Consider the following 7,226-nt stretch of genomic DNA (forward strand, 5'->3'; position numbering starts at 1 on the left):
TCAGAGATATGATTATTTCTCTCTGCTGCATAGTATCTAATAATAAAATATAATATTTGAGCATTTTAATAATCTCCATAAGCAAGTCTGCCTGCTGCAGGACGGTCAGTCAGCGAGGTCAACCACAGAACAGCAACTGTGGAAAGCCATCAGTGCTACTCAAAGCAAAGCAGATTTAGGTTTACCAGAGCATCTCGGCACAAACATCACTAAACGAAAATGACTTCACCGTGTTGCTGTTAAGACAGCCGGCCGGCTCCCTGGCCAGCCTGTCCGCACCAGCTCTGCTTTGGCGAGGCTCAGTGGTGTGAAGGCAGCACCGGCGAGGACAGGGAAACACACGGGGAAAGCACAGCTCTAATTATAAACAGGCATTATCGTGGGTGTGAAACCAGAAGTGACAGCAGCAGTGGGCAGCCAGGCACACACACACACAAATACACACACACACACACACACACACTGTGTGTATGGGCCAGAGTCATCATATGGACAAATCACAACTGCTCTGGCTCAGTAATGTCTGGCAGATGTTAACGCTTTGTACTTAATGACTCCCTCGAGACCTCACCCAATCAGACAGGACACAGTGATATGCCGGGGGATGTGTGTCTACTGTGTAATATGTGTGTGTCAATGTGTGTGTGTATTCGTGCTGCAGTAGGTAGCGGTGTGGTTGGTTGAAATGATGATCTTCAAATTCATACATGTCATTAAACCTTGTTGAACATCTGTAATATTTGAATATTATGTGTCTCAGTTTAATCGGTGGTTTCAGATTTTCCATTTAAAATGTCTGCGTGTGTGTGTGTGTGTGTGTGTGTGTGTGTGTGTGTGTGTGTGTGTGTGTGTGTGTTAGAGAAAGAGAGAGACAGGAACCCTTCTGCTACCAGAGAGTCATTTCATGCTTGACTACTGCATATTTCAAAGAATAACTAGATTTTTATTGCACATCACAGCAGAGTTCTGTAAAAGAAAACGATCAAAACAAACAAGGCAGGACACAAACACATTTACAAATCTGCTATATGATGATGAGAGCAATGACAAGCTTGGTTAAATGCCATTTTATAGAAAAAAAAAAAAGTTTTCTGTTGTTTCTTGCAGATAATTTTTGAGTTGGTTGTTTACATCTCCTTAAACCAGCCTGCAGTTTTATCATTATTATTTCTTTTTAGTATCTTGTTTGTTTTTTGATGCAGATGATTAACATAAAGAGACTTTTGGTCTTTTCTCCTTTTATGTTATGGAGGAGGCTTTTATTTTATTTTCCTTTCTAAATGATGATAATGATAATGATCATTGTTCTTATTATATTCATTATGTTGCTGTTGTTGTTAGGTTACTATTTTTACTTTTACATTTTAAGGTCAACTAGAAATCTAGCAACTCCTGAATGTAATTTATTTTCTCCTCTCTCATTTCTTTTGACTTGTTCAAGAGTGCCTTTTTATGTTTTTATGGAAACAAAGAATAAAATCATATTTATTTGCTTTAGTACATATAAATATATAAGCTCCATAATGTTAACTGAGTCAAGGCATCCATTGCTTTAGTAGAAAACAATAAAATCAGTATCAGTAATCAATAATCAGTCAAACCTGGTCTTGTAGAAACTAGAAGCAACTGTGAGGTCAGTTGGTAATTTGTGATTCAGTTGTGTATTGTTTTAAAGCCAAATTTCTGCATAAGCATCTAAGTTTTGAATAATATAAACATTCATTTACAATACAGTTTGAAAATATGATAAAATATCAGTAAACACACACAGTCCTGCTCCGTAAAAAAGATGTGAAAGTAGCTTTGTTCAGCAATCTTTCTCTCTAGTACACAATGTCATAAAAACAGCAGTGCTCTGATTAGCTATATTGATAATGTCAGCAGCAGCAGATGCTGTGCTAATAGCCACTGGATGCTGCACTGGAATCTAGCAGCTGCTAACCATGACACTAACTACCACCGGGGAGAAATGCCAAGCTATCTACAACCCTGTTGCAGTCGAGTAGTAGTACACAACACTTCATCACAGGTTTTCACGGCAACGCAATACGTAAGACTCGATTTATACTTGCTGAGCAAAATGACTCCATGTTTTCTTTTTTGGCAGAGACAAAGAGAAAGTTGGTTTTTGGGGTGAAAACAGGTGTTCAGAGTCAGATTTGTAGTGTTTAAGTTTGGCTCAGAATCTGGATTTAAAAATGTAGATTGTAAACGAGAGTCAAAGAGAGAAAATGAAGATACAAATAAATGGCAAGTGCTAAATACTATAAGTATCAGAAGTATAATTTCTACCTGGTTTACACCAGAAGCACTGTGCTAAAACACCTGAACATCTCTCTGAATATTCCCAGTTGCAACTTCAAATTGTAAATTAGAGTATTTCCCGAACATTACTCCAGAACATATAACAGCTGCACAAAGGACAGGCTGGAGGGCCACAGAGAGGAAAAGTTGCCCTCAGAAAAACTTGAGCACTGTCGCTTTCTGATGTCCCACCAAGAGCTGTCACTCACCCGCGCACCACCCCCCTGCTCATCCCCACCTTTCTCCGTCTGTCCATCAAACAGGAAGAGCGCCTTTTCCCCCCTCCATCTGTTATCATCTCCCCTTCTCCATGAGTGCTGGGGGGTCGGCGGGGGCCGTCCACAGGCTGGTCATCCCGTTAGAGGCCTATTAACAGTCCCCGGGCTCTCTGCTGGGGCCTACTGGAGAGAAATCCATATCAATACCTGTCTGTTATGCCTCCCACAGCTAGACACAGCCAGGCTGCCTGCCTGGCACAGACAGCACTGCATGGGCCTCCTGTCGAGACAGAGAGAGGATGGGGTTTCAATGCGAGCGTGGCACTTGAGTGCGGACCTCCTGTCAGTCCTCCTGTTGCACTGATGGACCTAAGTAGACAAAGCAGAGTTTGAAAAGGCACACTTCCTAGTCCTGTTGGTGTCTTTAATACCATCAGTTGTCTCTTTGGATCACATCTGGCCTGCAGAGTTTACAGCATGCCGCTTCCTCCGACAAGCTGAGAGAAAGGAGACTACAGAGGTGAGGAGAAAGTGGAAAGACATGCTGTATGTGATGATTTTGAGGAGTTTCTAAAATATGCAGTGATTCACAATATGCATCCTGGAAATGAAAGATTGTGTATAATTTCATTGATTTTCACAGTCTTCACCACTTTTACCGTTTTATATCAATCACTCTATATATATTTATCCTCTCCTTTATTTAGTTTTACTGTCGATGACATGAAAAACGTTTCAGTCAGACAACAGCTGCTAAACTTTTAACTTTGTTGATGCATGTTATGGTTGTATGATGGGTTGTAGGCAGCAATATCAGAACAATATCTATTTTAAAGTGCTGACAACATCATATTCAACACTCTCATTTGTCTCCCGGACTACTGAGTTTTATTTCTATTCCCTGTGCAAACTTATGTTCTATTCCAAGACTGTTGTCCATTTAGTAGCTGTTTTGGAGCTTTCAATCATATTACATGATCTTCCTGAGCAAATGGAGTTCGCCCTGTCAGTTGTCACTGAATTGTAGATGGTCCAGTGTCTGTTTTTCTAGACATTTTACAGGATAATTCTGGTGATTCTCTATATTTTTCTTATTGTCAACAAAACCCATGAAAAGACTAAAGCCAACCATGAAGTCATCCTACCAACTAAATGTGTAGCCTCCAAACCTTTAGCCACCCGGACCAATCAGAGCCCTTCTTCCTTCTAATCCGTCATATCAGTAGGAAGTTTAAAACAAACATGTCGTGTGCGTCCATCTGTCTTGATGTAAGCAGAGAATAGAGGTCTATTTCCTCATTAGCAGCTTATTAACAGCCCCGACCCAGCAGAGAGCACTCTCCCTGGAGGACAGGGGCCCGGGGGGAGGGCATTCGAATAGCAGAGAGTGCTTTGTCTCTGGGTCTGGCCTCCCAGACCAGCCCCCTGTCCGGGCCTGCCCAGGGGACGCTGTGTTATGCATGGAGAGGATAAGGAGAGCCAGTAGAGAGGGATGGAGAGAGGAGGAGAAGGAAGGATAGAGAGGGGAGGAGAGGGAGAGTTGACTGGAGGTCATCCATCAAACCTGCTGTCAATTTTCCCACCTCCTAGGGAGACACAGAGAGAGAGGGAAAGATAGAATGACTGAACCAACACCTAGACAGTTTAAGGATTTTGGAGTTCTCACGTCGTTTCCCCTCGTCACCGATTAGCTGTGACGTTTAAGAGAAAATGAAGCACTTTTCTGAGCTGCTATTTCTCCCCAGATTTGAATAACACATCTGTTCAGTATGTGTTTGTGCCAACAAAGACATGTGTTGACCTCAGACTGGAGCGGGACCCCGCAGGTCTCATGGTATTTGTCGGGTTTGTACTGGTGATCACTATTGATCACACCCATGCTGCACCCATCTGTCCAGCGTGCGATATGTACCGCACATGTAAGAACATACACACAGACAACAAAAGCACACAAGAGCACATATTATAAAAAAAAAAGCAAAAGCACATATTTTCACGAAAAGCACACGTACACATGAATATATTCTTACACAGGTTTAGAAACACACACATGGCCAGCTTCCCAAGGCGCACGCATGTTAACAAGGAAAACATCATATTCCACTAGATGTCTTATTATAGTCATTCTCATATTTACAGTACTGTAGAAGTGAAAGGCAGATGACACAAGCTGGCAGTCCCTCACAATGCTTTACCGGGCTTTGCAAGGCAGCTGGTTAGCAGAGGGCCTGAGTAGGAGGAGGGAACTGGCAACAGCTGTCAGAATGAGTAGTTAAACATGAGTCCTCCAGAGGCGTGATGTTTGGAATGATCACCTGAAGCTTTACATATACGATGAAGAAAATAAGATGAAAATGAGAGTCGTGGGAGTAAAAGATGGTACAAAATATGTTCTTAAATTGTTTGTGTGACGCTGAGGAAATAAGGTAAACGGTTTATAAGAAATGTAGTTTGAGGTTATCAACTTTACTTTTTGTTCCTTCTCTCTGTTGATTCTCCATCTCTGTTACTCTTTCATCCCTCTCTCCTCCTCCCCCACTCTCCTGCAAGCCACCTTTCCCAGCCTGCTTTGCGGTCCCGGAGGCGCCAGCCGCACCCTGTCCTGTGCAGTCTCCTGCCGTCCCGCTGAAGACCGTGAAATCAGCATGATTAATAATTATAATTATTGGCAAACGTGCCAGCTGCTCTGTGGCAATGGGCACCTCTGATTTATGGTCCTGTAAACGCAAACAGTCATTGTCCATATTCAGAGAAGAAAGGAGGGAAGGCAGGAGGGGAGACGGAGGCAGACGGGGAGTTTTGGACGCCTGCCCTCAAAATATGATTTTATCTTCGGAAGTCAGCAGCCCTGTCCTGCAGGCATTGTCCTCCGTCCCTCCCTCCTTGCTTCCAACCATTCGTCTCTTGTTCTGCCCATACTCCTCACCTAGTCTGTGCTCCATGGAGCATTGCTTTTTGATCTCAGTGGGCTTCAAAGGAGTCTGGGGCCACAGGGTTTCAAGCATTGTGCATGCAGACTGCTGGCTTTATGGACAGCCTATCGTTAGCATTGTATTATCATAGCCTTTAGTGTTTAGGTGTGAGTCCACAAAGCTGTGTGCAGGGGTCAAAGACAATTAATGATTCAGAAGAAAAGTAGAACCAGCTATCTGTTTAAGATGAATCATCAATTATCTGAGGATGATTAGATCCAATAATAAACTGGAATACAACCAGGAGTCCGTCACAAAGTAAACAACACTGACATGGAGTGTGCACTTCTTATTTGTGTGTTTGTGTGTGTGTTTACATTTGTGTGCTGTGACTGATGGAGCTGCACAGTCTGTTCATCAGGCTCGGGGGGTCCGCTGATGTGTCTATCATTGACAGAACGAGACTATGGATTACCTCGCTCATTAATCACCATCAACGTGGCAGCTTGCGCACACTCGCTCACATTAGACTTGTGTATCACAAACAGGCACTGATGCAAGCTCACACTAACGCATGCACACACATAAATCTCTCCACACACAGATAGAGTAGTTGTGACAGCTACTGGCCACCAACCTGTCCGCAGCCTAATCTCATTAGGGTCCTTCTGGCATCTGGGCCTGTTCTGCTGAGAGATGGTCTATGATGGAGTGAAGAAGACAAGGCGTTCAAGCGTATAATAGATGTCTAAATCATCTGGCCTCAGCCGGCGGGTCCTCTTGCTCTTTCATTTGATGCTCTGGAAGTAGGACTATGCAGGCTGTGAAGTATCTGAAACACACACAAGACATGAAAACAGATACTTGGGATTTGTGTTATTCTGCAAAGTTTTAATTCTAGCTGGTTAAACAACGCAGCATCACACTGCAACGGTAATAAGCTACATGTAACTGCGACTCTGCTGCTGCTGCTGGTGGTGGTGGTGGCACAGTGACACTCATCACACCTGTCTGCCACTCTCCAGTCTGCTGCAGGCCTGTCCTGTCCTGTCTGGTCCCGGAGTGCAGTGTTGTACCTGTCAGTGTTGTGCAGATGGGCTCCAGCTCCCTCAGGTATCTGGGCTAAATACCCGTCATTAATCACCACATAAAGCCTCCCCAGCGGGAGATGCCCCAGGTTAGACCGCATCAAGAAATAAATTGGCTGAAAAATGGCTCTGGACGAAAGCTCCGTCCCTGGAGAGGAGGAGGAAGAGAAGACGAGAAGAGAGAAGGGAGAGGAGAGGAGAGGGGAGGAGAGGAGAAGACAGGAGCAGAGAGGAGACTTCCCCCAGTCCACCAAGTGATCTGTCAGCTCACTAAGCGACATCATCATTCACTCGGCCCCTATCGTGTTCCCGCGGTGCTGACAATCTCGGCTGTTTGCTTTCAGATTTGTACACATTCATCTTCTTTATTTGCCAAAGTGGCTGTGCTTAGACGCAAGGCTGAGCTTTAACATTTCAAGAGTGGGAGCCTTCAGGTCCATCAGGGTTTGAATAAACACTCTTTGCTTATTCAACTTTCTTCCTTTTTGTGTGACATGGGCATCTTTTGACAACATTACTGTGTGATGTTGTGGCTTCAGATGCCCAAAAATTCCCTTAAAATAATCCATATTAATCTTCCGTTGGCGCACCTTGAGGTCATGACCCAATCTTGGAACAGCATTGCTTTAGGGCTCACACTGTTTTAGGGGCCAATAACAACTCAAAAGCTAAATTGGGACACTGCCCTCTGTTTTACAGGGTCC

The 7,226-nt window shown here is 43.8% G+C and overlaps 1 long non-coding RNA gene across 1 annotated transcript; it reads right to left on the reverse strand.

Moving 5' to 3' along the window:
- Positions 1-990: 990 nt before the first annotated feature.
- LOC122997148 lies at positions 991-6,802 on the reverse strand. Its single transcript, XR_006407156.1, has 3 exons — positions 6,442-6,802; positions 6,072-6,266; positions 991-2,802 (listed from the first exon to the last, which is right to left on the reverse strand). It is a non-coding gene; the product is annotated as an uncharacterized LOC122997148 (long non-coding RNA).
- Positions 6,803-7,226: the final 424 nt, after the last annotated feature.

This window comes from Thunnus albacares, chromosome 14, assembly GCF_914725855.1.
Source record: "Thunnus albacares chromosome 14, fThuAlb1.1, whole genome shotgun sequence".
Classification (NCBI taxonomy): domain Eukaryota; kingdom Metazoa; phylum Chordata; class Actinopteri; order Scombriformes; family Scombridae; genus Thunnus; species Thunnus albacares.